The sequence below is a fragment of the Macrotis lagotis genome, chromosome 1 (assembly GCF_037893015.1).
Source record: "Macrotis lagotis isolate mMagLag1 chromosome 1, bilby.v1.9.chrom.fasta, whole genome shotgun sequence".
Classification (NCBI taxonomy): domain Eukaryota; kingdom Metazoa; phylum Chordata; class Mammalia; order Peramelemorphia; family Peramelidae; genus Macrotis; species Macrotis lagotis.
In genome coordinates this window covers 885,424,261-885,449,003 of record NC_133658.1, presented here as the reverse complement: position 1 = coordinate 885,449,003, position 24,743 = coordinate 885,424,261, and the positions used below count along the sequence as shown (strand labels likewise).

The following is a 24,743-nucleotide window of genomic DNA, read 5'->3' as shown; positions in this document are numbered from 1 at the left end:
AAAAATAACATGACAGTGTTGCCTTTCTGGTTACTCACAAGTAGTAACCGGCTGGCATTTCTAAGGAGAGTATGATGTTTAGGCTTGATGTCAGGACAAAAACTTTCCAAAAACTACAGCTAGGAGGGAACTAGGCAACCTTAGAAGGCAGTGATTGTTTCTTCTTCCTTGGAGATTTTTCAACAAAGGTTTCATGAATACATGTCAGGATGTCTTGCAATCATAAATTCCTTTTGGGTATGGCATGAATTAGATTGGGGTAATTATTATTCTCTCTGGCATGATAATCCAGACTCCTCCATTCCCCAAAATTGTCTGTCTATTTTCATTCAGCTACACTAAATAAAGCAAACACCTTCAAAGATTTCTGGGTAGCACAAATGTGACTCAACCTAGACATTCAACAGAATTTAAGTCATTTCACTGGCATTTTGGTGAAAAGCATGCAGAAAAAGGAATTATTTCTGTCATGGTTCAAAATCAACAGAGACCTGAACATACCACTGTTCCTAACCAGTTATTTAAAAATTATTAGTAGATAATCTGGTGAGCTAGTGGTAAATACAGCTGTGAACACAGCAGCACACACCATCTGGAGGCTTTTGACTTAAGTAATTTTTCAAATGGTACAAACTACTTACTGAATTTTGTTCCTTATGTGGCAAAAGACTCTCACAAAAATTGGCCCTGACTTAGGGAATAGTTACAAAAAGTAATTCCGATCATAAAAATAGAGGTAAGTGAGAGATCTAATTCACTGTCCTTGTTATATAAAATTTCAACTATGGAATGGTTTAGAACCACCTAAAAGCAATCACTTCTTTTGTGTGTTCTAAACATTCTTACACTAATTCTGGTTAATCATATCTCACATTGATAAAACATTTGTACTTTTTCAATGCTTACATCTCAATTATTTCATCTGATCCTGTACAAAGCTAATGGCTATTTTTTTTTGGTAACATGGGAAGAAAATGATTCCCTAGATTCCGGTTCCAAATCCATTCAATGATCTTAAAAGTTCAACCTCCAACATTAAATGTAACCTTAAACAAGTTTTCTTGTCTCAGTTTTCTTATCTGTAAAAAAGATACTACACCAAACTAATGAATCAAAATTTTGCAACATGCTTTAGCTTTATTATCTCATTTAATCTTCGCCAACAGTCTTGCAAAATAAGTGATGGAGGTTTTACCATCCCCATTTTACAGATGAAGATAGTAAAATTCACTTGGGCTAAGTAACAGGCTAGTCAACTAGTCATTTCAAAAGTGTTGAGTACTTATTATTTCTAATCAGTTCTTCCTCTGAAGGTGCTATGAGAACAAGTAAAATAATCATAAAGACCATTACACATTCATTTGGTTAATTAAATTGAAAATATTTTTAAAGCACTCTATCAATGTAATCTTTCCAAATGAAAAAAAAAAGTGTTACTCCCTGCTCAAAAATATTTACACAACCTAAGAAAAAACCCAGGTCCTTACTCTAACATTTATGTCTTTGCTATATCCCAAAATGGCTTCTCATTCCTTTCTAATAAGTCACCTGGGCTAATAGTTGATACTGCTTGTTAAGCTTTTGACCATTCAAATGCTCTCAACGCTAAACTCTACAACCATCCAAATTCAATTCATTTTTCAACACTCTTTAATTTACTTTAATTATCTTCTTTCGATTTATCTCTCTCCCCTGACTTCAGACTTCTATACTCCTCTGTCAAGAAGACCTCAAGCACTTTCAGTGGGCTTTCACATGACCATTAGGCAAAGAATTCCCAAATAAATGTCTTAATTCCTTCTTTCTCTCTAGGAAGCCTAGGCTCACAAGTCTAAAAAGAGACTGCATATTTCCACTGGAATGCTCCACTTCAAACTTATTAAAGGACCAAAGACTTTCCTATAAACACCTTTCTTTGGATAAAACTGCAGTAAGAAAAACTTATTAAATCAAATAAATATCCAAAACTGGTGATAGGGGAGATTATTTTTTAAGTCCTAGACCATTCTGCTTCAGAAATCAACCTGCCTTTAGCTAGTCAAATAAAAATGTATAAAATCTACCTTTTAGGCCCATAAATGTATTCTCTGGCCCCACAAGTTATAGATGTGAATATATTTATATATACATAAATACAGGGGAAAAATCAGATAATAAATATTGGAGAGTCTATCCCCAGCTTTGTCTTTTACCACTTAAATCATTTTGGTTAAGTCTCTTCACTAACCTATAAAATTGAAGCTCTTCACTCTTTTTTTTTTAAAAAAAAAAAGAGGGGTGGAGAAGAGAGGAGGAATTATAATACCCAACTCACTAAGGATCAAAAATATATTATAAATATATTATAAATACATTAAACAAATAAGAGGTATCTTTATCATCATCATCACTGACAGACTGAGGTAAGACGATAAATCAATTCATAATAGGCTTTCCTGAATCATCTGTAAGAATATATAAAGAATTTTGTGCTTTATTTCTAAGGGAGGAAATAATTATTTAACGCCTACTATGTGCATTGTACTAAGTAAATTGCAACTATTAGCTCATTTGACACTCACCACAATATTAAATAGATAATGATGATGATGATGATTATTAGCATTCCCTTTTACAGTTCACCAAAATAAAGCAGACAAGGATCATGTGATTTGCCCAAGATCATAAAGCTAAAAAAAATCTGAGTCTGAATCCGACTTGGACTGCAGGGTCCAGTGTTTTCTTCACGACCTGGCCTTCTAACATATATTTGGGTGTATTCTATTTATATATATATACTTTTTTTTAACTTTGGCAAGGAAATGGAGTTAAGTGATTTGCCCATGTCACACAGCTAAGTAATTATCAAATGTCAAAAGCAAAATTTGAACCCAGGTCCTCCCAACTACAGGGGCCAGTGCCTTATCTTCCTAGCTGCCCATATTATTATAGTCTTTTGAAAATATTTTGAATTGTAATTCTCTTTGGTCATAATGCAATTCAGATCGTCGCTATTCTTGTGCCTTCTCTAGGTTAATTAATTACTATTTACCTTGAAGATAGCTTTTTAATACATATTTGTTTACTAGTTGCCTCCCCCCATTAAGACTGCTGGCTCCCTGAGGGCTAGGAATGTTTTACCTCTTTTTGTATAACAGCATTTTGCACAGTACAGGCACTTCATTTCCTATCAGCTAATCACCTTGGATTCCACTTATCTAGTGTAAGGTAAAAGAATTTTGCAGGATATTTCTCTGAAGGATCTTATACTAAATTTTTTAGCAAAATGGCAAATAAAAGATTTACAGTACACTCCTTCAACCATATCTTCCCATTTCTTTTTTTTATTTCACATAAGTTTTTTTATTACAATGAGCTATTGCAATGATATGGAAGGGGGGAGGCAAGGAGGAATGAGGGAAACTTTGCTCTCATCAGAGATGGCTAGGAGAGAACAGTAAATATACTCAATGGGGGTATAGACATCTGGAGTAAGAAGGAGGGGGGGAGCAGGGGGAAGGGGTGGGGATGTGAATAAAGGAGGAGAGGATGGACCATGGGGGGAGAGTGGCCAGATATAACACATTTTCTTTCTTACTTCTTGCAAGGGGCTGGGAATGGAAGACATGCCCAGGACCACGGGGCCAGGTGGATTCTGGGCCTAAGGGGTGGTATGAGGGCTCAGGGCTTCTTGGCCCCGGGACAAGGGATCTGTCTGCTGTGCCACTCAGCGACCCTACAGCAGAGTCATAGTGAAAGGAGAGGGAAAATAGAGTACATGGTAGTGGAGAAATAAGAAAGGAGGGAGTTGTGATCAGCAATGGCAACAGTAGAAAAATATGGAAATAACTTTTGTGGTGGACTTATCATAAAGAATGAGATCCACCCATGACAGAGTTGTTGGAGTTGGAACAAAGACTCAAGCACATTTTTTGTTATGATTATTTGGGGGAGGGTACAGGGCAAGTAGGGCTGGATGGCCTGCCTAGGGCCACATAGCAGGGTGATCTTTGGGTGTGTGGGTCCAATTTGGACCCAGGTGCTCCTGGCTCAAGGGCCAATGCTCTGTCTGCCACCCAGCCACCCCTACTATTATTACTATTTTATTTGATTTGGGGTTTTTTTTTCCTTTTTTTTTTTTTTTGGTTTTTGCAGGGCAGTGGGGATCGGGTGGCTTGCATGTCACACGGCTGGGTGATTGTTGGGTTTACGAGGCTGGATGTGGACTCAGGTGCTTGTGGCTCCAGGGCTGGTGCTTCGTCCATTGCACCACCTGGCCATACCCATATAAGAAAATTTATCTTTGCTAAGTAAAGGTTCAGAATCTTGTTTTGCAATTTTTTTGCAAGGCTTGTCTTCATCTGATGATTCACAGGGTCTCTGATTTGGTTTCACTTTGGGGTCCTCTGTGTTGCATTTCTTTGTCTGCTCTGTTGTATGTTCAGGGCTTGAATTATTTCGTACAAAGGCCCAAGCTTCATCCTCAGTAGCAAATTTCTTGAACCGAGCAGCAGGAAATCGGTTCACTTGTGCTTGGCATTCACTCCAGGTGGGGAACACGCCGGCCTTGCAACCCCTCTTGACGGCGTAGAACATGGCGGTGCTCAGGCGGCGGGCACCGCCGCAGCCGAAGACACCCGTGGCGACTCTGGGGAGCGCCACCCAGAGCCTCAGCATGGCCCACTCCGGGGCATAGCAGGCGTGGGAAGGAGGCCCGCGGCCGGCGGGCCCAGGTAGCCGAGGACGCGGGCCTATCTTCCCATTTCTAGTAAAAAGTCATCAAAAGTTTGTCTGGCTTGACTATTTTCTAAAATAAAGCCAACTTGATCACGACTTCACTGTCCTATAAATGTTAACTAGTTTTTAAACTATTATAATCTTAATTATAGACATCAGTCTTAAAGAATATGAACTTCAATGGTATATAGTAATTTCATAGGTTAAACTCATTCTATGATAACTGTAGACAACTACAATTTTAAAAAGTTATCTAGACAAGGAATATTAATTCTGAACATATACAAAAACAATTAATATGCTCAATTATAGCTTTTTTCTTGAATAAAGAATCAAATCTGCTTTTTTTCTAAGTTTCATATACCCCCCAAGTATCCGTGTGATCATATTGCATAGCTTTGTCTGATTCCTCATATTTTCATAACACTTGATTAATAGTTAATTTCACAAAATTATTTCTAAATTTCTCTTTCTTAAAAATGCAATTATAGGGGGCAGCTGGGTGGCACAGTGGATAGAGCACCAGTCCTGGAGTCAGGAGGTCCTGAGTTCAAAGCTAGTCTCAGGCATGTAATAATTAAGTAGCTGTGTGACCTTAGATGTCTAAGTCAGTTAACCCCATTGCCTAGCCAAAAAAAAAAAAAAAAAAAAAAAAGAAATTCTACTAAGAGTTCAACTTGGATACACTCTACTTAAACTTATGCTACATGGTTGAAGCTTTCAATTTGCAAAAACTTATGACTTTGGCCACTTTCCTCATTAAGTTGTATTTTTTAAAAAATCTTAAACTTCCCCAATTTTGAGAAACAATATTGGTTATTTTCTTTGTAATTTTCCAAGTAGTTAAGCAAAATCCACTGATAGTGCCAAGTCCCAATGTGTAGTACATAATAGGCATTAAAAAAAAAAATCCTAAGGCACTGACTAACCATCTGGGATCAGTTTATGATCCCAAGGTTTATGACCAGAACTTTCTTATAGTCAGTATGAGAGAAAATAAGGCAGAATGGAGCATGGAAATTGTAAAGAATACATTGGCACCTTTATGAGTAATATAAGTGAATCTCAGAAATTTCGTCCAGCAGCTCAAACTAGTCAGTAAACTTAGAGAAATCTGAAAGAATCAAGTCAACATATCATAAGAGTACTAGTGGACAAAGAAGCCAAGTAATCTTTAAGAAAAACTGGCAACCAGTTTTCTTAAATGAGCTATAATCACCCAGTGATTCCATCAACATCGAATTGATTGAATTGTCAACAGATGAGAGTACTTGGAAGAAACAGAAATTTTATCTTTAAAAATTGCACAACTTAAAATCATAGAAAACAAAAAATATGGCTATAACTATGGTTGATTAACAAAAAAGTAATTACTTCATTCCCAAAGTGCTTCAAGATACCTCAAATCCCACCTTCTGCAAGAGGCACTTCCCAAAGTCTTCTCAGTGCTGATGCCTCCCTTCTAAAAAGACATTCTGCTTATCCTTTATGATGTTTCATTTGTGCCATATTGTTTACGTGGTGTCTCCTTCATAATGGTGACATAGTGGATAGAGTTAGGTGGTATAGAGACCAGCCCTGAAGTCCACCCTCAGACACTTGACTCTTATTAGCTGGGTGAGCCTAGTAAGTCACTTCATCATGACTGCCTTGCCTGCAGGGCCATCTCCAGGTGTCCTGATACATATCTGACTGCTGGACCCAGATGTCTCCAGAGAGAGTGAGGCTAGTTATCACAGCTCCCCCTCACTCAAATTCAATTCCTGTGCTTGTCATGACATCACCTCCCTGATGGCAAGGTCTTCTTAGAGTACAAGGGACAAACACTATCATCATCAACTTCAGTTTGCATGATGTGATCTCTCAGAAGTCCATGTTTTTGCCTTCGTTTGTGGGAAAGAGTAAATTGTTTATCAGTTTCTGACATATAAATACTTAATAACTGCTCACTGACTGACTTAGCTTTTCCAGAGAGAGCAGAATCTATGGAAAGTCCAAATTTCAAAAAAGCAGAGCAGATAGCAACAAGATGGTTAGAGCGAAGCATATGACAGTCTTGGTCCATACTCCTGATACCATAGCAAACAAGTCACCACCAATGCATTTTTCTTTCAAAAATCAATCAAAATACACTATTATCATAAAACAAAAGGAATTATGACAAATTCCAGTAAAAAATCTTTCCAATATAAACAGGATGTACTCTCTGAAAAACACATGATATTGATACAGCCAGGATAAATGAAAATATGGACAACTTGCATGGCTAAGGCTATCATCCATTCATTCACCGTGTGTGTGTATACACAGTATGTGTGTGTATGTGTGTGTATGTGTATGTGTATATGTATTGTATGTGTATGTGTATATGTACACACACCAATTACCACTGATACACTCAAGAACAGCACTGCAATAAGGCTAAGTCTCATGACCCACCTGAGTTTTTCTAGGTAACAACTATATTTATTGGGATAGCAGGCTGCTGGGAACTGATTCTTTCCCATCATTTTACTTCTTACCTAGCTCAGGGGAAGATTAAACATTTAGCATTTTGCACCTAACTCCTCCACTCTTTACTAAATTACTCACTATTCAGAGGTCAATTAATTCTACTTCAGGAAATCCCCAAAAACATTCCCACTCAAGTCACTTGGAAACTCCAATCCCACAATTAACTGTTTATTGGATAAGCTCTGATTGTCAAAACTCAATATGTATCAAACAAAATTCATAATCATTTTCCCAAAACCAACCTCCCTTCAAGATCTCCCTTTCGGTTGGTTCTTGCCCTTCCTTATCAAAGACCAAAATGGTACTAAGTGTGAGACAAGTTAGACAGTGTGTCTAACTGTGACTGATCAGCCCAATATGAGTTCAGAGTACTTTACCATAGGTCAAGCACAAAAATCTCCCTTTCACTGTTGAGTGCACCATCTACTTTCTGTCCATCCAGGGTCACCAACACAAGACCCAAAACTGAATAAAATAATTTTTTCGGGTCTTGGGAAAAAACTTTTAAAAACAATCTTCCTGTGGCTCCTCTTATTCTGTTTGACATTTAAAGCCCTTCACAAGCTGATTCCAATGTACCCGTTCAGGCTTATAGCTCAATACCCCTCTCACTTTGTCCATAATCAAATATAACCATCTTCTATAAATAGCATAGTACAGTGACAAGAACAAAAGTTGTAGGTTAAAGGGAACTGAATTCAAATTCCAACATCATTTACTACTTACTTACTTGAAATATCAAAGTGTCTCAATTTCCTCAATCTGTAAAAAGACTTGAGATCTCATGAACTAACATCACTGTTCCTTTTTACAGGATAATCCATCTCCTACCTGAGATCATGGTTAAGTTAGCTGTTAACTTCCACCAACATTATTGTCATTTGTTTTGTTTATCTATTGTGTTTACTTAGATGTGTGAATGTTATTTCCCTTTTAACATTCTTGAGACCAGAAGCTATTTTCATCTTTATATTCCAATTCCAATTGACACATGGAGAGAGCTCAACAAAAAAATGCTTTATCATTCATTTATCACTAAATGCTTAATGATTATTGGAAGCAGTGAGGTCTTCAAAGAGTAGAGTCCTGGGGTTGGAGTCACTAACATCAAATCCAGCCTGACACTTTTTTAGGGGTGGGACCTTAGATGATGGATTTATTTTCTTTTCCAAATATTTTCCTTAGTCTCTTTTCCCCCCTCCTCCAAATGTTTTTTATGTACCAAATAATAGCATAATTTTAACAGATAAATATAAAAAATATTGCTAATGATTTAGATATGCAAGGAGAAAAGAAACATTAAGTCTTAAGTGAAATTAGACATTAAAGAACAGCAAAAGGGTTGGCAAAGTGGCACAGTGGATAGAGTACTTGCTCTAGAGTCAGGAGGACCTGAGCTGGACACTTGAAACTTACTAGTTATGTGACTCTGGGCTTAACCCCATATTGCCTTGTCATGAATGAATGAATGAATGAATGAATGATATTGCATTAGCCTCAAAAGTTCTTAAGAGTACACTTCAACATCTACAAAACTTTCGATTTACTTTTTCCTCTTACATCTACTTTTATTCAAGAAACAACATTAAAGGTGAAAAACAAAAATTCCCCTATTTGTCAGAATGTCAACAAAATTAGCTTTTCTACTTTTCTACTGTAACCTGTGCACTTCACTTACTAGTTGGTTAAAAAAAAAGGAATTCTGTAGTTCTGCATGGGAAACCTAGCCACCATAAAGAAATATGCCTCAACTTAAATGAATTTGGTAATAAAACTCATTTATGAATAGGGAATTTTTTTCTGTATGTTTGCAATTTTAAGCAATTTCTCTAACAACAAAATAACTTCATTATATTAGCAGGATATTATAAAGTAGTTGTTACTTTTACACTGCTTCATTAAAAGTCACATTTTCTAGAAAATAGCATACTCCTCTTAAATATGCTGCCAGTTCTCCAAAGAATACACAAAACTGCCTCATCACCCAACCAGTCTTTTATCCTGCCACCTTGACCCCTCCTTCAATCAGTCAACTGAGTTTCAGATAAAGGCACCACATTAGCCATATGCATAAACAGATTTCATGCATGTTTGCTTTTATGTCTTTTGCTCTTTTTAAGAAAATGCAAGTCTATTTAATATTGTCAACAACCACTAGGTTTCTCATAAGCTTGAAAATACCTCTCGCAATAGAAAAGCAGACATGATAAGAATGATCAGACCATTAAGTGTTGGCAAAGATTGTTGCTGATCCATTTTATGGCTTATGACAGTCTGGCTCAGTCACAGGTCTATATACAAGATAGATTATGATAGATAAGACAGACAGACAGGCATAGACACACACACACACACACACACACACACACACACACACACACACACAGAAAGAGAAACAGGGTAGGATGGGATAGGATACACAGAAAAAGAATGGTAGACAGAAGAAATTAAACAAAACACTCAGTATGGAACCAGGAAATTTATTTTATTTTTACAAAGTTGAGGTTGGTTATAAATATGCCTAAATAAAATTTTCAAGATATAGTATTTACTACTCTTAATGAAATAAATACTCTTCAAGATGCAGAGTTGGAGGGTGAAAAAAACTTGACAGTTCACTACTTGTGTGATGTGAATTTAAACAAAGGTGCAGAGGTTGACATTCACTAATGTGTCTGTCTCTGTGTGTGTGCACGCATGTGTGCGCCTGTCTGTGCATGAAAGAGACAGAGAGATCAATGTTATAATATGGGACATGGCAATGCTTGTTTCATTGGGAAACAGAAATGACCTCCTAAGGTTTATAAAACAGTTGATTTCTTGCCTAATGTTAAACTACACAACAGCTAGCAAAACCCTTCGAACTTAGAGCAAACTGGCTTATGCAAAATCTATCAATAAATTACTTGGCTTCCCTTTCTCCATTCAAAACTATAATAAAACCTCTTATAAATTAAACACTGTAGTAAGTATATGAAAGCATGTCTTCTTCCGTTACATGGGAAAAGAGGCAAGCTGGATGATGGAGAAGGATTAAAAACAAGGCACCCAGCAATGTCATAAACTATTCAGTGTTAAAGTCCTCTGAAGAAAGAAGCCCAATGCACCATGACCTGAAAGCTATATACAGTCACTTTAGTTAAAAAGCCTACCTGCAGAGACACAAGGATTTTACTGCACTTTAATATCAAATTTAAAGAGTTTTCTGCCCTCCTTCACACCAACTTCTCTCCCACTCCAAACTACACAGCATGAGAAAGTGATGTCACTGAAGATTGCTAGAAATACTATTTTAAAAATGCACAGTGTATACATGAAAGCATTGAGAAATAATCACAAATGCTTAAATTGAAAATCACCACAAACCATAAAATATAAACACACACACACACACACACACACACACACACACGTGAACACATGCTTAACACTGGAACTAGCTACAACTCATAAAACAAATACAAACACGTAACACACACACACACACACACAAAGGAAGTGGCTCAACTACATTACGTCAGCTTTTCCCTCAATTCATAAATGCAAAAACCACAAAATAAGACAAAAATCTAAACAGCCTTTCTCTGGAAACCTGCTTAGAGTGAATGCAGGCAGTTTTAAGTCTTTACACATGTTGCTGAACAGCACTCGCTGATGCATCACTTTCAACAGCCACAGGGAAAGAAATGGTGTAATCCTAGTCAATTCTATCATGTAGCCAGATCAAATAACATTTCAATCGCTGCCTGCCAAGCACCAGGCCCAGCCAGAGTACAATAAGCACTCAAGTACTCTCTGGACTCAAAACCACCTTTCACTACTCCCAGAGATCTTTATAACACAGTTTAAACACAACTAAATTAGAGGGTAAGAAAAAAATATATGAAAGCTTCTAAATATTGCTCCCACACATTTTTGAACATGCTGCTATTAAACATCGAACATGTCTGCCTTATACTATTTTACTATGGAATGTCGATATTCAAAAACGCTCTTTCCTGAAAGCATCCATCCAAATATGACCTACAAATTAAAATGCTGAGTAAACTATGTCTAGAACACCTAGAGTTCAACTGCTTTGCCTTGGAATATTGTTCCAGATGGTGAGTTTTAAAATTTGTTTTAATTCCAACCAAAAACTACCAGAAACCAATGTTATAATTTCAGCATCAGATTTTGAGACTGACAGCTCTCTGCCCTCAAGCTTTAATTATTTTCTAAGCCTAAAAACAAAGTCCCTCCCCCCTCAGAATCACAATTAAAAGGGAAAAATTAGTCTCCGCCATTTTCATTCACATGGCAATAAAAAAAAATTTCCATATGGCTGAAAGGAGGCCTTCTAGCCAAACAATGCCCCATGGAGAGCAGTGCCACATGTGCTCTGGAGAAGCCTAAAAGCTGGTTGTAAAACAAAGTGGAGCTGGTTTCTTTCTCAACAAACACAAAGTGGTCAAGCAGGTCTCCACAAACTTCAGCTGTGAACAAGATTTGAGTAAACATTTTTTTAAACCACCACCTAACATCAGAGATTGTATCAATTAAAACCTAAAAGGTTCTGCCTCTAGGATATTACTGCACTTTGCTTACTGTAGTAAAAGGCATTCAGATAGTATTGGAAAAGTCAATTCCATTTCTAAACTAAATGGCACAAACGTGCTTTATGAGCCGATTTACCCTTTCACCGGCCAGATTTTTAAACAAGCCTCTACCAAGGAGAGAAGCCCTGCTGGGCCCCCAAGGTCTCCGCTCATCCACACAAGTCAACTTTTCTTGCTTAGTCCCAGGTAAGAATAAACACCCGGCAGCTATTTTCCCGGGTACTTTGGGGCTGCCACCGCAGGAGGGGCAGGGTACCTGGGCGCGGGCACTTCCACACTTGCTCCTGCAGGGACGCCTCGGGCAGCTCCCAGGGCACCCACCTAAGGGCATGGGCAACTTTCGAGCGCCGGCGAGTCCCCGGAACCCCTCTTTCTGCCCGGCCTCCCTCGGCCCCGGGGGTCCCCCCAGGGGTGCTGCCGGCCCGGCCCCGCGCCCCGGGGCCGCCCTGGCTGGGCAGGGGCCGGGCGGCGCCACTTGCCTGCGGGCTCCGCGGCGCTCCTCCTCCTCGGGAGCCGGCGGGCGGCGGGGCTGCTGCCACCTCCGGGGCCCTCCGCGAGCCGGGCGGGGGCGGGGCGGCGCGGGCGGGGGGAGGGGAGCGCGATGCACTTGCTAAACAAAAGGAGGCCCCTGGGCGCCGCGGCCCGGCCGGGGAGGGCAGCGCGGGCCCGGCCAAGGGGAGGGCAGCGCGGGGCAGGCCGGGGAGGGCAGCGCGGGCCGGCCGGGGAGGGCAGCGCGGGGCAGGCCGGGGAGGGCAGCGCGGGACCCCGGGTGCTCAGTCCCACTTCGCCCAGGCACCGGCGGGGAGAAACAACGGCCTGGGGGAGCCGGAGGCGGCGGGGAGGAAAACCCGGCGCGGAGCGCGGGCGCCTTGGCGGGCCGGCCCGGACCCTCCCGCCTCCGCCCCGGCCGCCAGGCACTCACGGCGTCCTCCCGCCGCGGCTCTGCCCTGCTGCCCTGCGGAGCCGCCGGAGCCCGAGGCTGCGTGTCGGATGGCGGCTCCGGGCAGCGCGGCCAGCTCCAGAATGCATCCGCAGCAAGCTACATCCGAGCGCGGGAGGAGGAGCCGCCGCCGCCGCCGCCGCCGCCTCCGGCACGGTTCGTGCAAGCCGCCTCCAGACGGCTCCCAATGCTGACGGAAAAATAATTGCCATGGGAAAAGACACACAAAGCGTTTGTTGCGAGGACCCTAACACAGAGACGTTTCTTGATCAAGACTATTTCTGGTCCAAATTTTGGTTGCGATTTCCCAATCCCGTGAAAGCCATTTTGTTAAAAAAAGAATCTTCCTCTCCCACCCCTTTTCCACAGAATAAAGATCCATCTGCCAAAGAAGGAATGGCTTAAATGAAGTCTGATTAAAATCCGTGTAATGAGAAAGCAATAAATGCACACTCTTTAGCATGTGGCTTTAAATGAACACATACAGGCATTGGAGACAAATCAGTCTCCTTCGTTAATTCGTTTTAGATGCAACTAAATTATCCACTGACAATTTCAAGCCAGTTTCCTCCCTATCAACAGTGGGAAAACCGATAAATTCTATTAAAAATTAATGTTAAACTAAATGTACGCAACTCATCCCTTGCCAGTAATGACAAACTTTATTCTGAAGAAATGGCATACTACAGAAGACTAAAATAAATAAGGATACACACAAGTGTCAACCCCCCCTTCCACCCCCAAAAAAAGTCTTCAGTTGTCGAATTCCAATGAAAAATTCCAGGTGTCATTAATACTACCTTTACTCTTCAGACCAGTCCTTTCAGGAGAATCTAAAAGGCCTTAAGAAATATTAAGTTTTTCAACATCCCAGAATTTTCCTGTTTTACATGTATCTTAAATATAAACGGTTTAAGGAATAATTTGTTCTAAAGGACAAAACTTTTAAGAGCAAAAGCTTAGGTTAGAACCCAAGGACTGCCAGACACAAACTAGGATGAAATGGACCTGCTTTGCTTATTCCCAGATTACTTTGGCTGACCTCATACTTTCCTCAAGTTAAAGAAAAAATTCAAGTTATACTATGCTGGATAGAAACATCTATCTAGATACCTTGAGCAAGCCACTTAACTCCATTTGCCTTGAAAAAAAAGAAACATCTATCTAAAACAACTAACACAGCAAATACACAGATAGCTGATGAAGTAGAACAAGCAGGCTGCCCTGAAAAAAGGTTTCTGAGATCAATACAAATGGAACATAGCATACAGTGCTATATTGTGCAAATCTGGCTCTGCTGCAAAACCCACTGTACATTAATGTCTCAATAAGAGAATAACCCGAGGGGAATGTGCTGCCTCAAAATAAATTCATATCCAAGTGGCTTTGCAATAGCACTGTACCTGTCAGAGATGAAATCAATCCCAAAGTCAACCTACAATCCCTATACTTGCCCATCCATGCTGCCTATTTCCTAATTCACTATACCATGAAGCACAACAGAACCAGAAAAGGCACTTTCCCCACTTCATCCACCTAAGAAGTCCAAATTCATCCTGGATGAGAGAGTGCTAAGTGAGAAAGCAATGCAAATTCCCGAATTAAAATTGTACACACTGAACAATCCTTACATCTATCTCTGGAAAATATGCTGAAGTTGAGTCTAAAAAATTTAAATGGATACAACACAGGACTACTTGACCAGCTCTATTCCCTATATTACAGGAGTTACCAAAGTAAGTAAAAGAAACCATTGTTAGAATTAAGTTCTTTATAGCGTGCAAATTAAGTCACATGTCAACAGGTAAAAAGTACAGACTGAATTTTGTCCTGAACTTCTATTTATTTACATACTACAATGCATATGCAGGCACAGGTGAACATATTTTTCTTCTAACAAGCAAAAAGTCTTACTGAAGCTTTTCATAAGAATTGGGGAGAGAAGCACATGTTCATTTTTCTTCAATTTCTCACTGTCAGAAAGACTTTCACCCATCCTCCCTGGTTGCAAACCTTAGCTCTCTTCAACTGAAGTAATCCAGTTAGTTGCCAAACAATACACTGATGATGAGCATAAAAAAGTAATGGATCTGCTTATTAAAAAGGGATTATTAGAAAACTGTTCTTACATATTTTATCGTGGCGAACATTCAAACATTAACCTAGGTACCAAACTCCTGGTTTGGAAATGGAATAACAACAATTCCTTGCTAATATTTACAGAATTAATGCAACTGATCAAAATGAGATAGATTGTATTAAACTTTGTGTCTCTGATGCGTGCATATCATTTCTCCTGTTTGTCTTCAGTTCCAATCCAACAAAAATCCAGCTCCTGGTTTCACAACAAACTCCATTTATCAAAACAACCCTGTCATGTTGAGTACCATTAACAGATAATGAAAGGAGACAACGGATGCAGTTACAAGCAAAGCACTCAGTATTCTACAGGCCTAAGCATGTAGCCAAGTGAGCTGACATCTGACTTTGTCCTAACAATTATAATTAAGTAAAAAACCTAGTTAAAGTAACACTAGTGCTATGACCCAGAAATCAAAAATTTGCCAGTCCTAACAGAGTCAGATCAAATGCAATAAACTGCTGCAGAACACGGAATAACCATTTTTTCTTTTATTTAATCAATTTGCACTTCAATTTCTGAAGAAAGAAACAAAGTAAGGAAGACTGTGCTTCCCCCTCTCACAGACTAAAGTCTGGAGAAAGAGAGTGGGGGCTGAAAGATAAGGGAAGACAGTTTTACATCAAAGGGCAAATAACACTTAAGGAGAGAGATTCCTAATAGGGTTCATTAAAATTTCAAAACTGTCATAATGCCAGAAAAAAAAAACAGTTCAAATCTTTCCAGAGAAAACCCATTGAGCAAACAGAGTGAACAAACCAAAGGAACCTTGATATTATTACACCTGGTGTTGCTTTGCTCAGAGACAGCCAACAACTGATATTTAAGAATGATACTGGTCTGGGTTTTTCTCTTAACAGAATATGCCTCAGGAACTCTTAAGCAGATTAACTTTATTTACCTTTAAACAACTTAAAAAAAATCTTCCAAATAAATACCAAAGTTGCTTAAAAGAATAAAAGAAAAATGAACCCATCCAACAGATACCTCCTACTGAAGGCCTACAACTGATGTCTCAGGAGGTAATCCTGGCTTCTCAAAACTTATATTGGCAAAGCACAAGGTTTTTAATGAATCCTACCATACTAGGAAGGCTGTACATGAAGACCTAATAATAGAAAGTCATACAAATACCTGATAGCTATATTCAACTGTTTGATCACAAGATAATTTTTTAATCATAGCAGTTAATAAAGATGATCAAAGACATGAAAAGGTTATGATTTGATGATTAAAATTACTAAATAACTAAAATTTACTATTAACTCAACTTTATAAAGCTCATTCTTTCAATTTATTTCAAGTTAAATAAGGCCAATATTCCATTACCTAGAAAAAAAACTTAAAATATTGAATTTCAGGCAGTGTAATATCTGAAAATGGCATCAGATTGTAGCTGAACAATTTGTAATCTTCTGGACCTATGCAAAGGAACTGCATATTCATAATAGAACTAGAAGTGGATATTGACAACCCTCTAAAAATGTTCCTAATAAGTGTATATGACATACTACACATATAGACAATAACTGCAGATTTCTCAGTGTATATATTAAACACATTAATTTTAAACCATTGATGATTACCTCTTTACAAGTAAAGGAGAAATTGTCCTAAAGTGTATATGACATAGAGATGAGCAATCAATTAACTATAGGTTAAAAAAATCAAAATTGTCTCAAAATATCCCTCTGCCTTTCCATCTGGGGGAAATTCAATCTACAGACTTTTCTTTTAATTAAAAAAAATTAATTACTTGATCCCTTAATTCATATATTTGCGAACTATGAACTCTAAGGTAATTTTGTTTTATCCACACAGTATGAATTTTAAAAAAATTTACTGTCAAATGGATTATCAAATCATATCTCATACTCCGCATTCACTACAAAGTTTTTCTTGGTAAATATGACCATTTTTGCTCCCATTTATTTTGCCAAGCTTGTAGTTTATCTGTTTACACATCATATTTTCCCTGTAAAATATAAGTTTCTTGATGATACCCATGTTGATCCCCAAGTCTTGCATATACACAGTCATTCTAAATACAAGTCTGTTGAAGAGAATCTGAGACAGGAGAAAATCATAGATTATTAGGTGGCCTAAAGAAACAAATGTAGAGAGGAGCTACTAACTGGGAAAAAACATGAATAAAAAAAACTTATTAGTGGTGATTTGAGATATCTTTAAAGACTAAGATTTAAAAAGTAACCATGATATCATAGCTATCTGTAGGATTCACCAATCAGAGAGAGTAATGTCATGGGGGGGGGGGGGGGGGGGGGGCAGCAATTAAGAGCCCAAGTAAGTGTAATTTCAATCATGCCAGATAAAAAAAAATTTATTTTTTTATACTGGGCAACAAATCTTACTAATAAGAATTAAATTTAATCTCAACAAAGGACACCAAATTCTAGATTATGCAATCTTTTTAAAAGAGTCAAAGAAAACACTGGAAACCACAATAAGAACAGACTGACCTATATCAATATCACAAAGAGCACGTGCGCGTGCGCAAACACACACACACACACACACACACACACACACAAAAAGAACCCACACAAAAGTCTGAGACAAGAGACAATAAAGGGTAATGAAAGATCACAGTATTTAGTTTTGGAAAAGACCTTCATAATCATGTAGTCTAACTCCATCATTCTCAAAAGTGCAAACTACCCATGGGTAAATTCTGCTACTATATGAATTGTTTTAGTTTGGGCAAGCTATACGTCAAGACTTTCAAAATACTCTACATTAATCAATTGAATATTTAAGCTTAAAGCAGGTTCTGCATACCTTATCTCCCATTTTAACATAACTGGAACTTTAAAAGGTTAAATAATGGGTCCATGGTCACAAAGTTAGTGGATCAAAGGCAGAATGTGAACCCAAATCTCTCCAGTAGTTTTTCTACCATATCACAATTCCTCCCAATCACTTTCTGGTCCTTAAGTTTCCTCATATATCAAATGGGAAGACTGGACGAGTTTACTTCTAAAGTTCTTTTCCCTCAACAATCTACAATCCCTACATATAGTTCTGTTCAGTTGTGTCCATGGCTGCATTTGAAATTTTCTTGGCAAAGATACTGCAATGGTTTGCCATTTCCTTTTTCCTGCTCATTTGAAAGAGGAAGAAACAAACAGAATGAAGTTACTTGCCTAAGGTCACACAGCTAGTCTGTTTCTGAGGTTGAATATGAACTCAAGAGGACAAGTTCAATGACAGTAATCTATCCACTGGGTCACCTAGTTGACCCAAATTCTCACAAATGGATAAACATTATGGTCCTGCTCAAAGTTCACAGTTCCTAGGTTCAAAAAAGGTTCATTTATATGCCTAATAGAACCAATTTGTTAAAAACAGTATATTTTTAACTCTATCCTTCAAATAAAACACTACAGAACAATAAAAAAATAAAACACTACAGAATAAAAATAACCACATAAAAACATGTAAACACATAAAATACACATAGAATCATTTGTGTCTTCATTAGTAACAAAATAAGCAACTTTTGAAAAAAAAAAACCCAATTACTAAAAAACTACAAGGTCCCCAAAACTGGATGTTTCCCAACAATGGAGCCAACTCTTCCATCAAAAGAGAGACCAAGAGCAAGATGGTGCCTCAAGGCAACTACACCCTGAGTACTCAGAGTTCACCAAAGGTAAGGGAGGGAGACTTCTGAGGTCTGTCCTCTGTCCCTGCAACAGGACTGACCACATTCAGATCCTGGTTGCAGTCTAGGCCTCCTCCATAGAAATTTGAGAAAATCCACCGATCTCTCCCAGAAAGAGATCCAACCCCCAGATCCAAACCCTCCCCACAAGAATATTATAGCCAAGTTCCACAACTAGCAGCCAGAAGAACACAATTCAAATATTGTGGAGGATCACACAAGATTTAGCAGCAGCTACATTAAGGGCTTGTAGGACTTGGAAAATAATATTCCAGAAGACAAAAGAACTTGGAATGCAACCAAGAATCAACTACCCAGCAAAATTGAATGACCTCTTCCAGGGAAAGAGATGAACTTTCAATAAACCAAGGGAATTTCAAATGTTCCTGTTAAAATGGCCATAGCTGAACAGAAAGTTTGATCTTCAAATATAGGACTCAGGTGAAGCATAGAGAGTGGAGAAGGTTAAAATGAGGGACATGATGATGATGATGATGATGATGATGATGATGATGATGATGATGAACTACATGTATTCCTGCATAGAAAAATGATACTGATAATACTCATATGAACCTTCTCATTTAATAGAGCAGGTAGAAGGAGCTTTCATAGATGTAGCACAAGAAAGAGCTGAATTTGAAGATATAATATAGTGTAAAAATGGAGTCAATGGCTAAAAGGGAAATGTAATGGGAGTAAGAGAAAGAAGAGGTAGAACAGGCTAAGATATTCACAGAAAGACTTTTTTTTTGCAATGAGCTTTTGCAACGATATGGGAAGGGGGGAAGGCAAGGGGGAATGAGGGAACCTTCACTCTTACCAAAAATGGCTCAGAAAGGAAACAGCATACACACTCAAGGTATAGGCATCTGGAGTAAGGAGGAGAGAAGGGGGACAGGGGAAGAGGGGGATGTGGGTGATGGCGGAGAGGGTAGGTCATAGGAGAAAATAATCAGATATAATGCATTATCTTTTTTACCTTTTGTAAGGTGCTGGGATTGGGAGGTCTATCCAGGACCAAGAGGCCAGATACCTGCTGGGTCTCTGAGGTGGTAAGTGGGCTTGGGGGCCTCTTGGCCCCAGGGCCCATGCTTTGTCTGCTGTGCCACTCAGCTGCCCTACAGCACATTTTGGAAGAAGGAGAGAGTGAAAGGACAGAGAAAATATGATATATGGTAGTGGGGAAAAATGGATAGAGGGAATTACAATCAAGCAACCGCAACTGTGGAAAAATATGGTAGTAACTCCTGTGACAGACTTAGGATAAAGAATGGGATCCACATGAGACAGAGCTGATGGTATCAGAAAACAGAATGAAACATTTTTTTCTCTTTCTTTTACTTTATTTCTCATGAGGGTCTATATTTTTGTGGGCAAGGGGGGTATTACGTTTGCTCTTAAACAAGAATATTTTAGCAATGTAAAAAGAATTGTGGAGTTTGAACAGACACCAAAGAACTTTAGGATGTGATTTCTCTCTTATCACATTCAACCTGGACCAATGAATACTGAATGTAAAGACTAGGACTGCCTTGGGGGGGGGGGGGGGGGGGGGGAACAAGACTAGGGTAAAGGTGGTAGAATTCAAAATTAATTAGAAAAGAAAGAAGAGAGACCTGAACCACCACTATCATTGGGTAAACACCTATTATAAACATGCTAGGGATATTTAGGATTCATCCATTGTCCTCATGCAAACACATGATATGAGTATAATTCGATCAAGGATATAGGGATGAAAAAAGTCAAGGACACAAGGATAGGAGAGGAAGCCTTAGAACAAGGCAATGAGTATTTATTAATCATTTCTTATATAGCAGAAACTATGCTAAGCTTAGCTTCAGGGATCTAAAAATTCTAAGAATATGCTTTAAATATATTTAATAGCATTTTCTCTTAGACATCAAATTTTATTAGTGATGAGAAAAGGGAAAAGGTACTTATATAGTTTCAAAGACAATTGTCCTTTGAAAGGACATACACATACACAAAAAAAAGTTAGATCTCTCACTCAGGAAGAGTTGTGGATAAAATGAAAAAGAGGGTCACATAAATGAATGGGCTGGGGAACCGAGGGCCTTATATACATAGATATCTTCAAAATATATTACATTCAACTGTAGAATCTAGTCAGGTTACTGGGAAGCAAGTCATGAGAAAATATTTAACTCAAAAACACAGCAGGAATCTTCACAGCAAGAAATCAAAACAAAAGCCAGGACAGCAAATAATATAAGGTGTACAAATCAGAAACATTAATTTAGCTATTATTTTTTTCTTCTGATTTGTTTCCCCTACTACTTAGCACCTCATAGGAAAATGTAATTCCGCTTCCATCTATTTTCATTTTATTTATATAAGGCAATGGGGCTAAATGACTCGCCCAAGGTCACACAGCTAAGTAATTGTTAAGTGTCTAAGGCCAGATTGGAACTCAGGTTCTCCTGACTCCAGGGCTGGTACTCTATCTATTGTGCCACCTAGCTGCCCCCTCCCCTTCCATTTAAGAAAAAAAAACTATCACCAAATTTCAAGCCTCTATAAGGAACATGAAAAATAGAAAAAAAGAATATTACTTCTGAGATTAAATACTAGAAGCAGAAAATTATATCTATCTAGCAATTCTTTAGTTGAAGACCAAGTACTTCCTTCTGGAATTATGTGCTTTTATTTTGAGAGATAGTAATTTAAAAATACACATTCTAAATGCTAAAAATGAAATCAAATGCGTTATTTGAAGGAAATTTCAATAAAAAAAGGGATTGAAGGAAAAACACATGATTGTGAACATTCACATTTAGAAAAAGTTATATGTAACTGACTTTTCCAGAAAAAGTAAACATTTGAACAGGCAGGAAACACGACTTAATACAAAGGAAGATCCAGGCTACCCTTTTAGCTTGTATATTATTTGAGTAATGCTAACAATAAAACCTAAACATTGATTTTCTCCTAAAATGTTGAGGACATGTTAACTTTACAATGGAAAATAGTATACTCCTATCAGCAGGCTCTGGTATGTTTAAACTATTCTGATGTAAAGCATGCTCATTCTCACAAATGAAAGGAAGTGACTGCCAAATGCTTCCTTTACAATCTCTTCAAAATAGGACAGATCCTTTAATGTGTGATTTTCCTGACATTCCAAATGTAGTAGACACTAAACAAACAGAAATGCATTAAGCATTCCATGCCTGTATAATCTTTTATTGAAAGCCAAGCAGAGATCAGATATGAGACCAAAGTTATTTACATTTTGGGGGTATTAATCACGTTTACATTCTAGGGATTTAGAAAAATTCAACAGACTTTTTAAATAACCACAGGATGTAACCATAGTTATGGTAGTCTTTTTCTCGGGAGAACAAGATATAGGTTTTAAAAAAACAGGAAGTCTGTAGGGTTGAAAAATGGGTAACATTAGGAGGATTCTTGCTTGCAATAAGAAATCCAATGGTGGCCTGGAGTTTCTTCTGGCAAGAAAGGATTCACATTTGAGGAAATTATCAAAAAGGGGACCCGCAAAATAAGAAAGAAATTTAAGTTGTAGGAGTCCATAAACACAGTGAAGAACAGAATTTCTCTTAGAAGGAATCCCAGAGATCATCCAGTTCAGTTCTCTGCCCAAATTCCTTCAAAAATGTTCCATAGAATAATAATTTCCAAGTTTGAAGGGATAAACCAAGCCATCCAGTCCATTCCACATATGGTTGTTCACCTTGGGAAAGCTCCTACTTTTCCAGGCAGCCTATTCTCCTGTTGGACAGACAGTACTCAGTTAGCAGGTCCTTTTTATGACCTTCCACTTCCACCCCACCCCCCACTCCCAAATCAAACAAGTCTAATAGCTCTCCCACATGAGGATTCCTCAACTATCTGAACACAGTTCTCCTCACCATCCTGTTTATATTCTCTGAAAAAATTCAGATGATCAATGACCTTATTAAATTCTGAAGGCCAGAGAACACAGTGTTGCATAGAGGGTCTGACCAGGGAAGAAGTACCATGCTATTATCACCTTCCTTAATACTACCCAAAATTATATTCCCTTATTGCACTAATAAATCAAATTTCAGAAAAAGTCATCTAAACAAAGACATTTCCAACTTTTTTATAACAAATATCTATCAGTGAAAAAAATGGTTGAACTCATTTCAATACTTTTGTTTTTTTATCTAGAAAGTATGTGCTTTTACCATACTAAATTATTTGCATTACAAAACTTATACAAAAATAGAAATTATAAAAGGATAAGAAATTTTTTTTTCCTAGAATATATAAGGAATCAACAGAATTTACTCAAGAGGATTGACTTTGTGAGTAGGATTGATTGCAGTGGAAAAAACACCTGAAACAAGTCAAACAATTGGGAGGTTATTACAATAATCCTTTTGGAGATGATCAGGGCATGAACTAGGGTGGTGTCTGTCAAAGATGCCAATGAGACTGTTGAAATCTGGTTGACTAGAAAGATGCTACATACTGAACAATCAATAGGGAAATTTGAAAGAGAGGTGGGGGCAGGAGAGGTTGGAGAGAATGTAATAATAATCTTCAGTTCAGATCACAATCCTGTTTGACTCAATCTGTTCCATCCAAAATGAAAGTCAGGGCAGCACTATTACTAACAGTTCAATGCCCCAAAGCACAGATCCATCTAAGCTAGGAGGGCATCTGGTAGCTGGCCTGAGAGATAGGGGGGGGGGGGGAGAGAGAAAGGTTAGCAGCTGGCACAGGAAAAAAAAGAGGACAATTTCAAACAGAAAATGGGAATCACTATGTTTAAAAACAAACCCTACTAATGGATATGTCAAAAAGGATGAGATGTGATCTATGATTTCACCCAGTGACTGGTTGATCTACTCATACCACCTCCTGGTGTGTTTTCACCATTCCCAGTTTGGAAACAATGTGGGCTAGTAGAGATGAAAAAAAGTTGTTTCTTCACAATGCAATATTCCATTTTAATATGAACAAAAAGCTATACCTCCCTATACTTTTCATAGTTAACCTCTCTGGAGCTCAACAAAAAAAATCTAAAATCTCCAAATTTAATCTAATATTTAAAAGAAAAAATAAAATGAAATTGTTATTGTAAGTGTGTAAAACCATTTATAAAAGCATTTTAAAATGGTAGCTTACAGTTATAGACTTTGAGCAAGTTATCTGAAGTTTTAAGAAATACCTGTCAATTTATACAAATTTTCTATCAATTAAAGTCACTTTTAAAGTCACTGTGCTAATCCAAATGTTATATCCAAACACTAGACTAACATCATCATTCCTACAGGGAAATTCTACACTGAAAATCTGAGTACAATCAAATTAACAACCAAATCTTTTATCCTGAGCAAAAGGCTTGCTTTTTTTGCTTCAAAGAGCACTGTAAAGCAATTATGTTAAAACTGGATCTTTCAGAGACCATATTCTCAATCCACAACAAGGTAATATTTAGTTTGCAAAAATTTTATTTGATATTTCTAGTTTTTATCATCCTGGTATTTTTAAATGTCCATGAATTTATACTCACAATTGCAAATGTAAATCTGTCATTGCTAAAATCCACTTTAAAGTAAGTTAAATTTTATATATTATCAGAATAATCAAATAGCCTTCCCTATCACCTAAATCACATCCACTTATCCATCTGGCCACTAAAAGCAGCACTGGGTAAATTATATTTGATAGCATGTATTCCAAAGATGAGGTTTAAAAAATAACTCAAAGAGCTTTTATCCACACAAAGGTTTGCTTGTTTACTCCATGGATGTGTCAAGAGGAAAACATGTTTCATGGATTCATTTTTATAGTCATAATTTAATAAGCTTTTTGGTAAACCATTTAACCAGTCAGTATTACTGTAGGTTATTTAGCGACTATTCTCAAAATATTCAAGCAAAATTGTATCAATTTATAGTAACTTTTGCTTCCTTCTGTTTTTTTTTTCAGTAATGCAGCTAGCACAAACTATCTTGATAAATGTGATGCTTCAAAGGAAACAAACAACCCACCAACATCATTACAAATCCCCAAGAAACCTTTCTTTGTGGCCCACTAAGAAGGTCTGGCTTTTTTCATTTGCCCCATTCTGTAGATCTGAAAATAAGGGGAAACGAAAATCACAACTCTTATAGTAATTCTAATGGA

The 24,743-nt window shown here is 37.9% G+C and overlaps 1 protein-coding gene across 9 annotated transcripts in view; it reads right to left on the bottom strand.

Annotated features, from left to right (window-relative positions):
- Positions 1-24,743, bottom strand: part of RERE (arginine-glutamic acid dipeptide repeats) — a 570,111-nt gene that overhangs the window by 413,044 nt on the left and 132,324 nt on the right. Inside the window, exon 1 of one of the 9 annotated variants that reach the window (XM_074218546.1) lies at positions 12,085-12,171. The exons of the other annotated variants lie outside the window; for them this stretch is intronic. The gene's annotated coding sequence lies outside the window, so the exon portion shown is untranslated. Of the gene's footprint in view, positions 1-12,084; positions 12,172-24,743 lie in introns of those variants that run through there. 9 annotated transcript variants of the gene reach the window in all.